This window comes from Nyctibius grandis, chromosome 2, assembly GCF_013368605.1.
Source record: "Nyctibius grandis isolate bNycGra1 chromosome 2, bNycGra1.pri, whole genome shotgun sequence".
NCBI classification, from domain to species: domain Eukaryota; kingdom Metazoa; phylum Chordata; class Aves; order Nyctibiiformes; family Nyctibiidae; genus Nyctibius; species Nyctibius grandis.
The window spans coordinates 47,799,782-47,820,821 of NC_090659.1; positions in this window are offsets into that span (position 1 = coordinate 47,799,782).

The window sequence follows — 21,040 nt, forward strand, 5'->3', positions numbered from 1 at the left end:
AATGCTCTTAATTTAAAAAGCAATAGTCACATGAGTTTGCTCCATGAAATTTTTCAGAATTTCCATTTTGTGATGTGTTCTCAATAATTGGAAATTGTGCTAAATGAGGAAAAAAACCAAAGCGGTCCCTGCCAAAATTTCCTGTGAAAGGTAAAATTTCATGTTTCAGCCAGCTGCAATTTCAAGTAGGTGTTCTTGAGTAAAGAAACATTTGCAACACATTTTTATATAAGAGGGAAAAAAACAGTCACGGATTAGTGAAGGAGTCTGAAGTCTGCCAGGATGCTTCAGGTATGCTCCTGTCCAAGACGTTGTTAATTGTAAGCAGTGTCCCTTGAATTTGGTCTGTTTTGACTTTTACTCCATTCTCTCACCCCTTTTCCATGCCCCTCCACCCCCTTCTTTTCCTCTTTCTCCTTCCATTCTGCCTTCTGGGTTTTGCAGCTTGTTGGGAAATCAGACCCTCCCACACAATGGTTATACAGTTAGGAATATATTTGAATACACATTTAGGAAACATAGTCTGTGTCATGCTGCTATGATACCCAATTCAAATTGCTTAGATTAATGACAGCTACATGCCTAATTTATTACTGTAATTATTGTGATAATTTAGTGGAGATAAATTGAAATCTTTGAGAATTTAATGTAAAAAGTTGTAATTAGTCTGCTTTGGAGAGGGGAGAAAGCCAATGCACATAACTGAAAATCCATTAATCCAATTATAATGTTACTGAGGCAGAAAATATGCAGCCATCTAAAATATACCCATGACTTTAGCATAACTGTACCCTAAGCATACAAGCCCATGTGTCAGATTCCTTCATTAATTTAATAAACACATCAAGGCAAAAAAATGAGAGTATTCCTTAATCATGATAATTAATGCACATAGTTCAGACTGAGAGTTAGGGTGGGAAGATGGGGGAGAACAACATTTTGTTGCCATTGAGCAATTATTATGTAAATAAAATAGCAGCAAAAGCAATGGAAGGGGTTTACAGGAGAAGAGGGTACACTGCTAATCATGGCACAGGCTTTCTAAGCTATTCCCAGAAGTGCTAAAAGCTGTCCTGGTGCAATTAAAAAATAATAAAAATAATAAAAAAAAAAGAGAAGACAGCAATTGCTATCACCTATTTACTGTCAAATTAATTCAGCTGCTCCTGAGATGCCATCTGTATCAGGAGAGCGAGGGTGTCACTAGCTTTACGATCCATCAGGAGAAGTGAGAGCGCTGTTCTGTTTGATGGCTCTGATAATGGAAAGAAGCTAAGCAATTGCAACAGATACATCATAGATTTTCTCATAATTACCTGACCTGTTACACTGTGTCACTCTGCCGCCAAACACACTGTTTTTATGTCAGAAGCTGTATGGGCATTCTTTGCTTTGATCATTCTGTATTCTGCAGATGTCAGCATTACTGTATTTTAATTGACTCTGGGGTAGCATTAAAAAGCACCTTCTGTTTTGGTTGCTTAGACCTGATGAGACTGACAACCTGGCATTTATGAACATTAGGCCCTCACGGTAACTGTGTCAGGAACTGTGTTTTTCCTAAGTCCCCTAGGTATGAATAGCAAAATGATGTTAGTAAACCAGTTGAAAAAACAGTGTCTATGCAAAGAGCACTGCTGACATTCTCTAGCCATAAAGATGGCAAACCTTTTCATTAAATTAGACTCTGGAGTCAAAAGTGCATGTCGTGTCCCAATGTGCAATTAGGAATTGACCAAGTTGTTGAAAGAGGGCTAGAGCTGGCAAGGACTGAAGCTGTGGGTAAAAGTGTTGGTAACCTCAAAACAAGAATTTCTTGACAACTTCCATATTCCTAGCATGTTCCATTTGCCAGGATCATCTTTTCCTCCTCCTATAGCAAGAGACAGCTAGCTTTTTCACTGCTTAGCTCTCTTGCAGCATTCAGTGTAATCCTCAAAAATGGCAGTTAAAATGATAGAAATTTTACAGGCTGCTGTAGTGGAACTACTTTTTTTTTTTTTCTTTTTAAGAAATATTCTTGATTGAGTAAAAATAAACTAAACTGCATGTGTATTGTCCATTTTCCCACTGGGCTTTACCCAACAATTTATTTCCTAAGAAATCCACAAACTCTACAGGTATCTACCAGGTGTTGAGCTTGCTGCTTGACTCACTGTCAATAGTTACCAATAATTACAAGAGAAGTGGAAATCTAACTCTGAGCCTCAGAGTTCAGTCCTTGCTTCCTTCACTGGTGCTGCTTTAATAAATGTTGAACAACAGATTGTGAAACAACATCGCTAACATACAAGGACAGTGTGCCTTTCCCCCACCATTCCCATGAGCAGGGATGCTCCCCTCATTCCCCCCCAGGTTCCAATGAACCTGCTTGGAAATTATGCTTACTGTTAAGGCCCATCCACTCAGATACCAACACACCTGGGTGGTTGTTCCTCTTCAAGTCCCAGTGGTATCACTGTATAATTTACTTGTTGATAAATTAGACTGTCAGAATACTTATGAGCTGGGGTAAACACATCTGCCTGCAGACATTAAAAAGCTATCATGTTGTGCGTATGTTGATAGATGGGTCATGTGTAGCACCAAGTGGTATTATGAGGCACCTAATTAGTACATTTCTTTTGAGTGTTAAAAAAAGTTCTCCTAAGGCTTTCCATCAAGCCAACGGAGCAGCATAAGTGCTTGTAAAGGTTATAAGAGAGAGATCTCAGTTCAGCTAATGTATACACTTAAGCAGGATTACCCTTCAGAAATCTTCAGAAGCACTCATCATGTTCCTTAAACTCAGGCCCTTCATTCAGGTGGATGTACTCACTAAGGTCCTAAAATGAATCTGCAAACTAGAAGTCTAAAGTAGTCATTTAGGCATCTAAATTAGTCTCCACTGCAACTTTCCCATAGCTAGCTCTTATGCGTATCAAGACCATAGTGGATTCTGCTTTTGGCATTTGCTTTATGGGTAGTTTTTGAGATGGCATTTAAAAACTACTGGTATGTCAACGAACACTCCCAGCTGGTCTAGAGGGCTGACTTTGACATCGCAACAAGAAAGGTGTCAGTATCAAGCAAGTAACACCCTCTAAATTTGACAAAGAATCAAAACTCTATTTCCATTGTATATCTGTAATTGTATCTTTGATCCGTTGTTGTAAAATGAATTGAGATCAGTTTTGTGATCTGGAGATCAGAACAAGCAAACAACAAAAGACAAGCTCTCTGTTCAGTACTGTAGTAACAAAGGGTATTCCCATCCCACTCTGTACAGGTAGGGAGGCTGCTTTACAATTAGGGTGAAGCTGTAAGCGGGGTGATCTACCCGTCCTGCAGCCCACAGTTTGGAAAGAATTATAGAAATTTGAAACATTCTCACATAAGAGCCACCAAAATGTTTAAAGACTGCAGAAAAAGTTCACTACAAGAAGCAAAGAGCAAGAAGGAGAGTTTTTAAAAAATAAGACTGGGAGATAGTTTGATTACAAAGTATAAGAACCTCTACAAGAAAAATGTAGCAGCTCCTATCAGACTCAATAGTCTTACAAATACAGGTCATAACAACCACTGGCTGGAATTTGAAGGCAAAAATATTATGGCATGGTTTTTTTAACCGTAACTGTGATTAACCACTGGGACAACCCAAAGAAATTATGAATAGTGCTTTTGCTTCCTAAAAAACAGCTTTTTGATTTGTGAATTACCGTATTTAACTCATGTTTATCTGTGCAGCAGTGTAGGTGCTTGGCTGATTCTTTCTGGCCTTAAACTCTGGCTTTTCTCCTTCTCTCTTGCCCACCCTCAATGCCCATGCTACCCAGCACGTGAGGAAACCCTGATGGAATCATTCACTAGGCCCTCCCTGAGGCTCACAGAAACTTAACTGAGCATCCTGGAGCTCCTGCAGATGAAAAAGTTTCTTGCCTATAGTGATGAGACTCATTCAAACCCTTGAGTTTAAATGCAAAAGAGAGCATATTTCAGGGAACATATTTCAATTCACAGTCAGTTACAATATATCACATAAAATATATAAGAATGTCCAGACTAGTTCAGACCATCTAGTTATATATCCTGTCTCTGACAGTGAACAGTATCAGCTATCTGGGGAAGATAATGAAAATCGGAACGTATGCAATGTTGTTCCCTCCCCAGTACTGACTTCCAGAAAACACCTGACTGAAGCTTGAGATCTTCCTGAGCAAGAACTTGTATTTTTGTACTGCAAAGCCTTGCACAAACTTTTTTCTTCTGCAGCGATTCGGAACCCATGTATGCTTTCACGCTATTTTCCACACTACCTGTGGCAACTAACTACACAATTACCAAACTACGCATTTGTTTCTTTTGAACTCTTCAGCAGCATACTGATGCCCCTTACTTCATGCATTGGAGAAGACAGTGAACAACTGCTCCAAATTCCCTTTCCTTTCAGAATTTTTCAGATCTCCATCATTCCTTCACTTGTGCCTTTTTCCAGATCTAGATATTGGTTAGATACTTAGTTATCTAGTCCCTTTCCTTGCCAACAAAGGATATACCTGTGGTTTTCCTAGTGCTTTATCTGGTACAAAGAGACCTTTCAATGGCGGTGAGGCTTCCCCACACATCTTACAGGGAACTATTCTGAGTTCTGGCAGAGCTGCTGTATGTGATAGAAAGGGAAAGGAGACATGTTGCTGCAATCCTGCTGATGACTTTCTACTATTGGTTTTCCCTGATTACAAGAAGATGAATACCATTAGAAGAAACCAGAACTGCATGATCAAATGAGGCTCTCCCAATTCTTTGATTTCCAGCATGATAGAGACAATGTCTTTTATATACAGTATTTGCTGAACTTCTCATAGACATTTAGATGAATTCCTATACTATTTTTGGATATCGTAGTCTTAACAAACTGATCTGGGTTTTTAGGTGTGTTTTTTTAATTTGTTTTTTCCCCACCAGAGAAAATTGTAATGTACCTTTCTCAGTTGCTTCCCATAACATCTTAAAAGCAATACTGGCAGGATGTGAACAAATGCAATACACAGAAAAATCATATACTGTATTATTAGAATGGCTCTGCTGAGAAATTAGTAGAAGATATTGCCACCTAGGACTGCCAACTCAAGATCTTAAAGCAGGAACGCAAAGTTAATTGAGAACAATTCTGAGAGAAAGATGGATCCCAAGGTATTTGAAGCCCTGAGGTAACCAGCTGGCCTGAAAATCTAGTGGGAGGGGAAAATTAATTAGATGTTCCAAGCAAATTGCCCCAGACTTACTGATATTGATTTAAAATCCAGATAATCCTCTGTATGATTTCAGAAGAAACTGAACAACTGCCTTATTTTTAAAAAATATGATAAAGCAGCACTAGTCCCTGATTGTATCTACTGCACACACCCATCCACTGTAATACTTTCCTTTGGCAAAATGATACAGACAGCTTCACAGAGTCAATGGGAGTTTCTGCTGCTTTTCAGTAGAAGGCAAGCAGGCCTGTAGCAAATTTCACACTACAGTTATGCAACTTTCAGCAAAACTGAGAAACAAAATAACTTCTTGTTCTTGTCTGCCACTGAGAAAACATCCTAAATGTATGCCACATAATTACTGAAATCTTTCAGCTGATCCATGTTGTATCTCTACTTATTGACCTTCTTAAGCAACTTTCCACAGCAGAGGACAAAACACCAAAGGCAAATCAACCTTACAAAACAATAACATTTTTATTTTGAAAGGGGTAATAGATGTTCTGAGGGAAACAAATCTCATCTGTTTAATGTGCTTCTGGTGATGATAGTCTTGAGGCTTTTGTTTGGCTATTTTCTGAGTTTTAAAGCACTCTGAAATGGTAAGAGCTGCTCTATGAAGTGGCTAGGTGTGCCAGGAATTACATGAACAGATCGATCTGGAGCTTCTCCCTGTCTCTGCCAAAGGCCAGTACCAGGGTCTTCAGGGTCCTCATCCAGAACTGTCGTTACTAATTACGGTAACCAAATATTCTTGTTAAGAGTATGCACACCTAGTCAGTTTTTTTGAATAATTACAAAGAGCAGCTATGGCAGAGAATTACACAGCCTAGTTAAATAATGTATTCCCTTTCATTGGTTTTTAATCACACACTGTTCCAGTTCATTGTGCCCACCTTTAAGGGGCAAGGTCACCAACAGTGCCTACCCTGGACCACTTGTAACCCTTTTTTCCTTCTTCTGGGGACAGCAGTAGAACAAAAACGTGACTCAAGACTAAAAGACAGCTTGTAAAGGGCAGCCTACAGGCATCAGGGCTGATGACTGCTAGGGTGACAGACCTACTGACAAACCATTTACTAGGAGTCTCCTTTGTTTTAAGAGCATTTTAAGCTGAATATTTCCTATATGGGGCTACCAATCTATAGTGCTATAGGGGAGGGAAGGGGAGAAGTAATCTACCTACATACTTACACCAAATCATAAGCTTGAGAGTTTTCCTGAATATATGATCTGCTCACAATCTCCACAACCACTAGCAAATTGATCCATGACATTTCACATTTCTTTTTATTCCTTTGTAATTCAGCAACATTTGTTTTTTCACTGCTGCTTTATACTGTAAAGTCCCTTCAAGTGGGAGCACCTCCTTCCTTCTCATTTAACTTACACACATTATATAAAAGATACAGTCTATGACTGAAACTCTTTCTACTCTTTTAAGTTTCCCTGAGAGGGAGAGGTGCAACTCAACTCATGAGTGACTTCATTGTATTACAGGACTTTGATTTTCTCATTTTAAGTCTAGTAACTATCAATGTGAACAGGTCAAATACAACAATGATTTTCCTGTAGATCAACAATGAGATCTTATGAACTCCCATGTGGTGCTGGAGATCAAAGCAGATCACAAATGGTAGCATTTGTATGAATGCTTTTCTTTCAAGAAAACCTACAAGCCATTTGGAAATGTCTGCTGTGCAAGGCATGCAAGAACTGTATCATGGAGGACATTTATAGCTCTGTTCCATAGAGCTAGCACAGCTGTAGCCAAAGTGGAATGGAGAAATTTTACAAAGAAGATTTAAGTTATTATCTACCAAATAATAGATAGGCAGATTACTCAATTGAATTGAAAATGTGAACTGAAAATACAATTATGGTCAGATTTCTGGCTGCAAATCCTAGACATCTTATAAGAACTGAAAAAAAAATCCATGTGACAATCTTGGATCTCTAGCCAGCAATCACTGGAGTCAAGGAGAAACTCTTCACAGGCTTCAACAGAGACTGGAATTTGGAGGTTAGTCTGCAAAAGAAAAAATTCCTCACCTGACTTCTTTACAGAGTGGGTCATATAAAAGTGATTGAGAAATCCAGCCCCCATACTATTTCAGTGGCAATGTTACAGAGAACACTGCCAGTTACTGAGTCACTGACCTAATTTAGACCTAAGGTATTACTGGAGAATTAGAGGGTGGTGAATACTAGAAGTGATGAAGGAAGACAAGAAGTTTTGAGCCAACAAGTCACTCTCTTTTTAGGGAATCTGGAAAACATTGCTTGATCTGGCAAAGAGCAGGCAATTAGCACTGCTCATATCTCAGTGAAAGTGGGGCCTTAGCAATCTTATTTGCCCGCTGCACTGGCAGAGCCCAAAGGATTACTCAGATGGATGTGGATTAGACGAATACATCAACCAGACTGAAACATTGTAGCCAATATGAATGGAAAACCAAGGTTCAGCTATAGATCTGTGTTGATGAAGAGGGATGGCCCATGAGCCTCTTTTACTCTCAGCAGCAGTTGCCATCTGCTGCTGAGAGCTCACCGAGCTCCATCTGGGGTCTGGTATTTCACACAGGTGCTTTCCCCACTCTGCCCCACAAGCACTCACACTCAGCTCTGTTCCACGTCTGGGGCATGGCCCCAGAGGCAGTGGGGAAGTAGCCGGTCTGAGGCTGGCTGGCGGAGACTCTTTGCCAAGAAAGAAAGGAAAATATCTCAAGGGAAATCATGCTCCAGGAAGTACGTCAAAGTTCAGGATCTAATGATAGGCTACTGAGGTACTGTTTGTTAGTCTCGTTGGCATCCCTTGCTGTCATGCCATGGATCACATACTCTCACTTCAAAGCATGAGAACAGAGCACAGTGAAATCTTGACTCCCATGACCACTTCTGCTTGTGCTACCCTGCAAATATATATACTTTTTTTTCTTTTCCAAGTTTCTTTCTGTGCTGCCTCCAGAGAGCAGGAGAAGTAGCAGACATCTTCCAAGGATAAGACTAGCAGGCCTGCTAAAAATACCTCATTGGATAAGAGAGGCAGCACCTGAATGGCGTTGCAGAGGACTGTTGGGAGGAGGGCTGCGGCTGGGCATTGGCACCCAGGGAGTGACAGAACATGGAGGGAGGGAAGAGCACAAGGGAAGGATGCACCCACTCCCGACTCCTGCTCTCTGAAGACTTTGAGGGCTCTCTCACATGGGGAGATTTCCAGAGGCGTGCAGTACACATATTTGGGCGCACAAGGTTTTCTGATACCAAGAGAAGGCTATGTGACTTCTTTAACAAAGACGAATATCTGTATTCTCAGGGACTGTACGGACATGGCTTGTACATCCCTAGTAATTATTATAGCTACTGAGCATCTGGAGATTTTGTTTTGCTTTTCAGAAAGAATTATTTAATTAAATATTCAAATAGGCCTTTACTTGACAGGATTTTTTGCTGAAACAATAAAAATAAATGTATGTTTTTTAATTGTTTTGATAAGAATAGTAGACCGAATAAATGGGCGGAAATGAGGAGGGAAACACGCAGAGCTGAAGTATGTATTCTTACTAAAGACACAAGATTATTATTGAGGATAAAAATAAAAATATAAAAGCACATGTTCTCCAGAATGAAGCCACACAACCATGTATAAACTGACCGCAGAAATGAGAATCAAGGAAGAGGCAATGCAGTTTGTAGTGTTCATCTCAGAGAGAGAAATAGATAGAACAATACAGAAGTAATATGTGCTTTTGGATTAAGAAAGGATAAGATGCTGCAAAAGAGAGAGCTGTGTTACCAGAAATACATCTGAAGACGGTGAGAAAGTCATCAAATAGAGTGGCATTTGGCAATGGCCGCTCATCTGAATGACTACATTCTCTGTAAAAAAGTTTGCCCTTTTCTCTTATTTACTGTGTGTTCACAGCCTTGCTGATGGCCCGTGTGGGAACACTTCTGTGTATATTTGATACTTGTGAATTTTGCTTGATGAAAGATTGCATAATTGGACCATGGGCCAAAATCTTGCCTCTGCTGAAGCCAATCGCAAAAATATCCTAGTTTCTGGCTAATCTACTTACTGCCTCAACCAGACATATATTACAAGTCCTAATCCCTTGCCAAACTGCTTTAAAAAGGACTTTGCACTGACTGAACAAGTAAGAAAAAAATCCTGAACATAATATTAATATTTGAAATCTGTCATTTTTCTGCTTATTTCTCAACTTGAAGTGCCTGCACATATTTGTTCCTTAACCAGAGGTATAAAACACATCAATAAGCCCACTTCCCATGATCTGGTAGGTTACACCATCTGCTAAAATATTTAAATATATTAAAGAGATTTTCTTGAAAATAAAATAACCTAATTTTAGCATATATGCTCCTCAGTAGTATGAGTAAAGAAAAGCAATGTACACGATTAAAGCAGTGAGAGTTCATTCTGCAGCTGAGTGAGGTACCGATGCAATTTCACTGTGAAATCTGGAACCCTTGGTATATGTAACCGAGATTTATGAATGACAGGCACGACCGAAGTCTGTCACGTACTCCTCTTCCATTATAGCCACTGAATGGCTATGTGATGGAGCATCAAAGCCCTTCAAATGTATGCTTTTCTTGGCTGTTCTCAGGTTAGGCTCTGTGTGGATTCAACTCTGATGATAAGCCCTTCAAACTGCACAGGCATTTTGATCACAGAAAAGCAGAATGCTGTCTATGAATCTAAACTGCAGTGAACTAGATCCTCCATAATGTTAGTGAACTAGGTAAGTGTTTCAAAGGCTGTCTAACTCTACTTCAACATCAATTGCCATACTCCATCTAAGAAGTTTTTACATAGGAGCAGAGAGCATATATTTTAAACTCCTTTTTTTTTTTTCTTTTTATTTTCCCCCTCACAAAGGCATGTCACGATGCCCATTTTTTAATAATAAGGAATGAGTACTCCAAATTGAAGCTCTCCTTTCAATCAAGGCCACAGGCTAAAAACCTAAAAGACAATGGTAGCAGGAGCCTCCTGGGATCTTGGACTGATGCATTATTCCATCTCCAATATGCAAGCCTAAGACATAACAAGAGTTAAAAAGGCTGTGTCAGGAATATCAACTCTGACATTTCTCTTTGTAACTAATTTTGTACAGTTATGTTACTGAACTCCACATAAGCAGTTCATTTATACCTTGGAAAAGGGGGGAAGGAAAAATAAACATCATGTGTAATGTTAATGTAGGAGGCAGCAAACTTTGTATCAAAAATTCTGCCATAATATATGGGCATAGATGTGTTTTAATGTTTTGTAGGAAACTTGCATAAGTAAATCTTTAAAAACTAGGCATGCTACTGTACAGGTATAGATCTATTTGTCTAGCTTCAGCTTTTCTCACATTTCCACAGTATTTAAGTGCCTTACAACAAATTAGATTATATTGAGATAAACAGAATCATTTGCTTTCTTGAATGAATCAGGGCTTTCTTGAATGTGTGTGTATGTACACACATATCAAAACATACACACAATACATACATACAACCGCATATTTTTTAATAAATTTTAATGAGAAAGGTTATTAAGATTTTATGCCCCAACATCCTTAAGCTGACAATTTTTATGTAAATTGAAGACAAAAAGGTCTACATATTTGTATTTTGACCATTGTTGTATCTGTGCCTGTAGACTGATACATTTATGAAAACCATTTCAGGATCTAGGTTAATTTCATTTGTTCTTTAAACTCAGTCCCTGAACGATTCTGGAAAAGCACATGTTTATTTTCCAATATTTGTCAAACACTGGCTTAAACACTGCTTGAACAGAAAGGTGCTGAACAGAAATTGCCTGGTGAGACCTGGTGCAGGGGCCACTCTGTCACACCTTTGACCCTGTGCATGCAGCTGGCATCACACAGATGCTTGGAGACACAGTGAATGTCCTAGACCAGCTTCCATCTGCTGTAAAAAATACCCAGGCACAAAAGGGAGCTCAGTTAAGCCTGGTGAAATTGCTGCTGTGCCCTCCAGACACCAGAGACAATGAACAAAAGGCAGTAAGAAAGCTGCCCATGTGCCCTTTGTTTTCACACTGTCATAGCTAAGCTGTGTGACCTTATTTAATAGGACTGACAGCATAACCTACATGGCACAGCTTTTTCAACCAGTTCTGAGCATTGATTGTACTTTATTTATTCGGCACTTGAGCTATCAAAGGGAAAAAGTGCCCGTGGCAAGCTAGGTTGCAGTAACAATCTGTGCATTTTAAACTGCCTGCATCTACTTAGTTACTATAACTACTCCCAACTGTGTGATTAAATACAAATGATGTTTCCATATATTAACTGCAAGCTTCTTTCCAATATGTGCTGAATATGATACTTAAAGCATAGGATTCTCGAATGGAATAACATTTATGGGAGTAATTTCCCAAATGTGTATGATTATCACTTGTAAGGATGTACCCACCAGTTAAAATCCACAGTACGATGAGAAGTCATTTCCAGTCTGCTGAGAATGGAAACAGAGAATTAAAATTCCATTTCTCCACAAAGAAGCCTCTCATATAAATCACCTATCTGTTTGTCACTCAGATATTAATATAGTGCTCAAATTTGTACATTCTGCATGTTATTTATGCGTAAACATTACCTATTTTACCATATCAATACTGTCTTTGGAAATTATATTATTTTGAATAGAGGATTTAACATTTGAAAATACCTTAAATTCCTGTTGTATTTTTTTTAAAAAATGTACTAAACTTTAATCAATGAACTGCTGACCCTTAATAGAGTGATTGTGTTAATGCATTATGAACAGAACAACAAGCAAGCCAGTGAGGTAAATGAAAAATGGGATAAAATTAAGAATGGTAGATCACTCCAAATCAACCAGTTATGTTCCTCGTCCAAGAGCACTGGCTTTGTAAGCAAGAGAAATTTGATAGCTCTGTTTAATCTGAATTTTCATAACTCATTTGATAGGGCATATGTAAACTGATAGCAAAACAAGGCAAGCAACGGAAAGCTATCATTCAGAAGACGAAGAGGAAAGAGAAAGGGGCAATGTGAAGTGCAGGACTTACTCCAATCTGAACTCTAAAACTGATTTCCAAGTGAGCTATCAACTCTTTAATTGCCTACTTTCAACCCCAGTTCATATAATGAGTTTTTATATGGTTTATTCATTCTTTGTTTAATCACAGAATGAGCAGGATGTGAGAGACACTGGTATGAGAGGGACAAACGTATTGCCAGGATGTGGAAAGAGACATGTTTCCAGTAGAGGGAGGGAAGAACTGATGCCTTTGCACATGACATTGGGATTAGCTTAATCTGAAGTAAGGTGTACTTCACAATCACATTCAAAAAGACAGACTCACGCAAGAGCAGGGGAAGGAGGGGCTCTGAGGATGATGGGGGGAGCAGATGTCATATCAAAACCACCAGCGTCTGAAGGAGGACCTGCCTATAGTCAACTTCTTCAGCCTGCTCTGATAACTAGGCACTGCTGAAGGCTAGCACTGAAATCTCTTCCCCTCTGTGGTTTAGGAATATTATCCTTTGACTTCAGTGCCTGTGATCTACGCCTGGGATGCAGAGAACTGAGGGTGTCTCCCCATATTTGTTCTTGTGGGAAGGGGGATTGCTGGTCTTCAAAACCACATGTCAGATTTAGGTACCTTTGAGGGGTTTCCATGGCAGAGACCTACAACCTGACACTAGGATATTCAGGATGACAGTACCTGCCATGCATTCTATTCAGAAAAGTGTTGGAGACAACTTGAAGCAGAAAACAGATAAAGTAGGGGTGTGTCTTTCATGTCATGGTTAGTGCACTAACAGGGAAGAGACAGTGTATCTGCTTCTAAGACCGTATTCCAGCACACAAAAAAAAAAAAAAATTACCCTCTGTACACCATTGAAATGCATAAAAACGCTGGTACTTCAAAATCCTTACCCCTGTGCATGGCACAGAGGACTGAAGGTAGTACTGATTTCTGCTTCCAGGCTGCACTTAGAAGGCAGAGCTGTTGAGAATTGCAACTTTCCTGTCTTCTGGCAGATACTATTGATCTCACCACCTACTGTTACTTCTTTTAGTCAACAGTGAACAAGTATATATCAATGCATCCCATGCAAATGCAACCACCTGCATGTGACTCATCAGCTGGGGTATTGTTTGGGAAAAGCAAATAATGTAGTGCTCCTAAAGGAATACTGAACTTTCTAAAGTAGAAGAGTTAGAAGTATTATCTCACTTTTGGAAAAGATGAAGCAAGAGGAGATTACTTACCCGTTCCTTCTTCTCCATATAATGTGTCTCTGAGAAGAAGCTGGACCATTTAAGCACTCAGAAGTAAATGATCAGTGAAAAATAACATCTCCATATGTTGGAATAGCCTTTAAGAAATGTGAGCATTAGTCTCAGGTCCTTTAGGTCTCAAAGTAACCGTTGTTACAAAAGATGAGGGGAGATTTTTTAATCTTAAAAATATTCCTCGGGCAAGCCTGAAACAAAATGGACTCTCAGAGAAATAAAAAACCTGATGTAACTGGTATCTAGCATATTTTTATCTATTAAAATCTAAGTAGATCAAATTTTACATTACCTCATATTTTTTCTTTTCAGATGTGCATGATTCTGAGATGTAGACCAGATTGAAAATGTCAAAGTCTGGAATTTCTGCTTATTTTTGTTTATTGCTCTTTCTTTTTCTTTTCTCTTTTTTCTTTTTTTTTTTTCCTTTCCTGGCTGGACAGCAAATGTTACACCAAACATTTCACATTTAAAAAATACAAGCTGTTCCTGTAATGACCACAGTATTTAGAGAAAAGCATTCAATCTGACAGATTTGTGTAAAATGAGAGTTTTGTGGTTAATTTTTTGTGTTTCTTTATCTTTGTGCTTACAATATAAGTGATATTCTTTTTTGAGTTCTAAAAATATAGCCTTTTTGGATTCAGTGCTTAATGAAAAACAGAGTATTATACCATGAAAGGTGACCTATTGAAGGCAAAGTGCTAATAAATAGCAGATTGTTCAACATGACCTAAACCCTTTTTTATTGAAAAATGAGATCTACAAAGGTACTTTGTAACATGTTTCATAAGGACTTAATTTTGCCCAGCACTAACAGGGCCATTAATCTACTTAGAATCTAGATTACAAGAAAACAAGGATATTTGTATTCTCTTTTACCTTTTTTCTGAAAGTAAAAATGCATGCCTCTTGTACTCCCTTAAGATGTTTTCTAAAGGAACAAAAGAAACAAAAGAAACTTACTAAAATCTCCTCTCTGGGGGAAGAGTTAGAGAGAAAAAGGCAGGGCCAGAGGGACAGAGGATGAGCTGTGAAACTGACTTTTACCATTAATTATGGATGATTGTGCAACTCACAAGAGGCTTAATGAGCACTCTCCTAATGCAGCCAATGGTTGTCTATGGAGCAGCCACATAGTCTTATGCCCACCAATCCCTGCCTAATTACAAAAGCAATTGCACTTCATAGATGCATTCATGTAATGAATGGAGGCAATGTCTGAGCAGTAAACATGCTGTGACTGTTGCTGACCAGATTTTTTGCTATTGTGCCATTGCTACCTTCCAGGGCCACCCCTCCATCCCACAACTTACTTCTTAGACTTACCCATTGGCTGTGGTCCCACATTTGTACCGTAAACTCTTCAAGGCCACTACTTCACATCTCTTTGAAGAGCATGCAGTGCTGGGGTGCCATGGCCCAGAGATGTCACCAGAAAATAAATCAGTCCATTGCATTAGTTGGAATCTCCATCTGACCAAGCTTTACAGCTATCCCTGCTCAGGGAATGCTCACTTCCTTAGACAGCACCCTGCAGAGGGTCCTCCAAGACCTCCTAACAAATCAAAGGCTGGGCATTGTTCCCTAGATTACAATCCATCAGGATCTATCATCTCAATCATGTTTACCCGCAAGGAGAAAAATTAAGTCAGGATCTGTGAGGACTGTAAAGGACTCATAGAAAGCTCTGAGAGCATCTTGCACAATGTTTACATCTTTTCTGCTGCCTGTGAAGACCAACTGGCAGGCCAAATGAGCTAAAAAAGGACAATGTTTTACTTGGATTCATGATGCAGAAGGGCAGTGTTTCACTCCTGTCAGCAACCCTCTGTCTAGCCTTGAGCACATTGCACAGGGTACGAACAGCTGGGAAGGGGTAGATGCAGCACCCAGCATCATTGGGCCATACTTTACCCTGTGGAATTTGTGCCATGGGACGCTCCCCTACATAATGCCTTGAGAGGATTATGCACTGTTGAGAGAAATCAAAATACTGAGCAAGAGATGATAGTATACCTGCCCTCTTTCTCTGTTACTCATAACCGCATGAATGTAGTTCCCTCAATATTTAGTGATTACGCAGGAGGGCTGGAAACTGTGAACTCAGATCTCCTTATGTAGGGTCATGGATCCTCATCCTCCTCATTTGGGCCAGTGAGTAATGATGGGCTTTTCTGCTTTTAGATGTGGTCTGGGAGCCTTTACCACCACACCCTGGGATGGAGACAAACAGTGGCAGGATGAATGACTCCTGATGACCTGAGGCACTAACTAGGCCCAAAGCAGGATTATGTTATCGGTACAGATGAGCTGGAGCAGATACAGGCTTCTTTATGCACATACAACAGCAGAATTTTTGATGCCTCTGGAATTTTGTAGACATGAGCTTGGACAGTAAGGATGCTCAGATGCCTCAAGGTTAGCCAGAGTGTTGTGAACATCGCCTGGACTTAAACATGAGGCTTAAATCACAGAATCACAGAATCACAGAATGTTAGGGATTGGAAGGGAACTCGAAAGATCATCTAGTCCAATCCCCCTGCCGGAGCAGGATTACCTAGATCATATCACACAGGAACGCGTCCAGGCGGGTTTTGAATGTCTCCAGAGAAGGAGACTCCACAACCTCTCCGGGCAGCCTGTTCCAGTGTTCAGTTACCCTCACTGTAAAGAAGTTTTTCCTCATATTTATGTGGAACCTCCTGTGTTCCAGCTTGCACCCTTTGCCCCTTGTCCTGTCAAGGGATGTCACTGAGAAGATCCTGACTCCATCCTCATGACACTTGCCCTTCACATATTTATAAACATTAATGAGGTCACCCCTCAGTCTCCTCTTCTCCAAGCTAAAGAGACCCAGCTCCCTCAGCCTCTCCTCATAAGGGAGATGTTCTACTCCCTTAATCATCTTCGTGGCTCTGCGCTGGACTCTCTCTAGCAGTTCCCTGTCCTTCTTGAACTGAGGGGCCCAGAACTGGACACAATATTCCAGATGCGGCCTCACCAGGGCAGAATAGAGGGGGAGGAGAACCTCTCATGACCTGCTAACCACACCCCTTCTAATACACCCCAGGATGCCAGTGGCCTTCTTGGCCACAAGGGCACACTGCTGGCTCATGGTCATCCTGTTGTCCACTAGGACCCCCAGGTCCCTTTCCCCTATGCTGCTCTCCAACAGGTCTGCCCCCAACTTGTACTGGTACATGGGGTTGTTCTTGCCCAGATGCAGGACTCTACACTTGCCCTTATTATATTTCATTAAATTACTCCCCGCCCAACTCTCCAGCCTGTCCAGGTCTCTCTGAATGGCTGCGCAGCCTTCCGGTGCGTCAGCCACTCCTCCCAGTTTTGTGTCATCAGCGAACTTGCTGACAGTGCACTCTATTCCCTCATCCAAGTCATTAATGAATATATTGAATAGTACTGGTCCCAGTACCGACCCTTGAGGGACTCCGCTAGACACAGACCTCCAACTGGACTCAGTCCCATTGACCACCACTCTCTGGCTTCTTTCCTTCAGCCAGTTCACAATCCACCTCACTACCCGATCATCCAGACCACACTCCCTCAGTTTAGCTGCGAGGATGCTGTGGGAGACCGTGTTAAACACTTTACTGAAATCGAGATAGACCACATCCACAGCTTTACCATCATCTATCCACCGGGTAACATCCTCATAAAAGGCTATCAAGTTGGTTGAGCATGACTTCCCCTTGGTGAAGCCATGCTGAGTGCCCCTAATGATCCCCCTATCCTTGATGTGCCTAGAGACAGCACCAAGGACAAGTTGTTCCATCACCTTTCCGGGGATGGAGGTGAGGTTGACCAGTCTATAGTTACCCGGGTCCTCCTCCTCCTTGCCCTTTTTGAAGACTGGAGTGACATTCGCTTTTCTCCAGTCCTCAGGCACCTCTCCCGTTGCCCACGACTTAGCAAAGATGATGGAGAGTGGCCTAGCAATGACTTCTGCCAGCTCCCTCAGCACCCGCGGGTGCATCCCATCAGGGCCCATGGATTTATGGACGTCCAGATTGCTTAATTGGTCCCTGACCCAGCCCTCATCTACCAAGACAGATTCCTCCTCTATCCTGACTTCTTCTGGGGCCGCAGGGGTCCGGGGCTCCTCAGGACAGCCTCCAGCACTATAGACATAGGCAAAGAAAGCATTCAGTAACTCTGCCTTCTTTTTATCCTCTGTCTCCAGGGCCCCCACCTCATTCATCAGTGGGCCTACATTGCCTCTAGTGTTGGCTTTACCTGCAATGTATTTGAAGAAGCCCTTTCTGTTGTCCTTGACCTCTCTTGCAAGGTTTAATTCCAAGGAGGCCTTAGCTTTCCTAGTTGCCTCCCTACATCCTCTGACAACAGACTTATATTCCTCCCAAGTGACCAGCCCCTCCTTCCATGTTCTGTACACCTTCTTCTTCCACTTGAGTTTGCCCAGCAGTTCCCTGTTTAACCATGCAAGTCTCCTGGTACCCTTCCTTGACTTCCTACCTGTTGGGATGCTCTGATCTTGAGCTCGGAAGAAGCAGTCCTTGAATGCTAACCAACTATCTTGGGCCCCCTTACCTTCTAGTACCCTGTCCCATGGGATTTCCTCTAGCAATTGCTTGAAAAGGCCAAAGTTGGCCCTCCTGAAGTCCAGGGTTGTGATTCTGCTAGCTATTCTGTTCCTGCCACATGAGATCCTGAACTCTACCATCTCATGGTCACTACAACCAAGGCTGCCCTCAACCTTCACCTCTTCAACCAGACCCTCCTTGTTAGTAAGGATAAGATCCAGCAGCGCTCCTCTCCTAGTTGGCTCATCCACCATTTGCATCAGAAAGTTATCATCAATGCACTGGAGGAACTCCTGGACTGAGGATGGCTGCTGAGTAGGCCTCCCCAGCAAATATCAGGGTAGTTGAAATCCCCCACGACAACCAGACCCTGTAATTGCGAGACTGCTCTCAGCTGCCTGTAGAAGGCCTCATCACCCTCCTCATCCTGATCCGGTGGCCTGTAATAGACACCCACAACAGTATCACCCCTGCCAGCCTGCCCCTTAATTCGCACCCACAAACTCTCAACTCGCTCCTGATCGGCCCCTGGATAGAACTCAATACATTCTAGCTGCCCACTCACATAAAGAGCAACTCCACCACCTCTCCTTAGTGGCCTGTCTTTCCTGAACAAGACATAGCCATCTATGACCACATTCCAGTCATGCAAGGCGTGCCACCAAGTCTCTGTAATTGCCACTAAATCATAGCCCCCCGACCGAACACGGATTTCTAACTCCTCCTGTTTATTCCCCATGCTGCGCGCATTGGTGTACAGGCATTTCAGGGAGCGAGCTGAGCACACTGATTTCACCCTAGGGGGATGGGAGACCTCCTGGTCTACCTCAACACTAGAGCGTTGCCCCAGTGGTGCAAGCCCAGCTACTACCCCATCCTCCTTCGAATCTAGTTTAAAGTTCTCCGAATGAGCCCTGCTAATTCCTGTCCCAGAACCCTTTTGCCCCTACGACATAAACCTTTCCCATGTATTACCGTCACGCCTGGTGTCTTATAAAACCAGCCATTATCAAAGAACCCAAAGCCCTGCCTGTAGCACCAGTCTCGTAGCCAGGCATTAATAGAGAGAATCCTACTATTCCATCCCATGTCATCACCTGAAAATGGAAGGAGGGAGGAGAAAACAACTTGTGCCCCAGACTCTTTCACCAGCCGTCCTAGGGCCTTGTAGTCTTTCTTCATCCCCCTCAGACTACGGGATGCAGCTTCTTCCCCACCTGTCTGGAAGATCAGCAGGGGGTATAGTAGTCTGTGGCCATTCACCAGGCTGGGGAGTTGCCTGGTGATATCCCTGATTCGGGCTCCAGGCAGGCTGCAGACCTCCCTGTGATGGGGGTCAGCTCTGCATATTGGGCCCTCAGATCCCTTTAGGAAGGGGTCTCCAACCACTAAAACTCTTCTCTTCTTCCTTGTGGAGGAGGTAGCTATACGCCTGTCAGGTTTTTCTGACTGTGCTGGGACCTCTGATATAGGTTGTCTCTCCACCACATCCCCATTGGACCGGCTGTATTCCACTAGGGCTTCATATCTATTGCTCAGAGGCACCTGTGGAGGCAAAGTAGGCAAGGAGGGCACTCGCCTTTTGCCACGGCCATAGACTTGCCTCCACTCACTCCCTCTCCTCTAGGTTATTGTTTTCCACCTGAGAGGGGCAGAGTACAGTTGTCCCTCGATCCTGGGAGCTCTCCGGCAGGTGCTCCCATTTTTGTTGCAGGGAAGGCAGAGCCTGGCTCCACCAGTCTATCTCCATTTCAGCCTCCCGAATGCTCCTAAGCCTTTCTACTTCGGCTTGAAGCCTTTCAACCTGGCTTTGCAGCTGTGCCGCTCGGCCGAGCAGATCATCTACCTGCTCACAGCGCACACAGCCCCCCTGTCACCACAGAGACGGTGTAGCATTCCCTGCAGCCGGCAACCTGCACCATCGCCTCCTTCCGTGGGAGCTCTGTCTGGGTTCCCACATCCATTTTGGTCTTCATCCGCCAGGTAGATACCATTGTTCTTTCACTGAGCTGGGAAATACCTGTTGGTGACACCCCTGGTTCACAGCTCCTTGGCACGTTCCTCGTCTTGTGCACTGGGAGGGAGTCAGAGCCCTCCCCAACGAGCTGCAAACAACTGCAGCTTCTCCTGCCCTGGGACACACCCACTCACAGCTGACTCACACAGTCACTGCTGACTCTCCCTCTCCCCTCTGGGCAGGGACTAGTCCCTGTCCTCCAGGAGGCTCTTTATCACCCGATCAATCAATCAATCACCCAATCAACAGGGGGTGGTGCGTTTAAATCGCTTAAATCGCCCGCGGTGCTTCCGGCTACGCCCCTTCCTCTCCTGATTTGTTGCTGGGAACCTCTGGGTCTGGGGTGGGGGGGAAGCAGCTCGGGGCTGCTGCTCCACGGACTGCTGCTCCAGGGGGGTCACGAGTACAAAAACTGCCCGGTTACAGCCCGATGCCGCTCTCGCCCCCGCACTAACCTCAAGTCGCTGTCGCTGCTGCCGCCGCTGTCAGCTGTTTGTTCTGGTTTCACCGCGCTTAAATCGCCCGCGGTGCCTCCGCAGTTCAGTTCTCCTCACTGCTCTTTCAAGATAGTCTTTATTTTTATTGTGACACATTAATTTAGCTATAAAATAAGATAAAATCTTTCCTTTACCAGTTTTAAGGTTACCTGAAGCACATATTCAGATTGGAAGGGGAGCTGCAGGAAACTCATCAGTGGGTATTTTCTTCACATAATACAAGAGAATCATGACATCACTCCTGTTCCCCACTCGTAATGCTGCCAGTAGCGTAATGTGGGCTGCTTATTCATGCTTTTCTCAGATGCCCCAGCAAGAAGGAGAGAAGGTGGAAACTGCCTTGATGCATCTTTCTCGGGCCTGTTTCCATTTACGGTGGGAACCAAATGGCTATTTTGAACCCCTGGTGCCAATGGG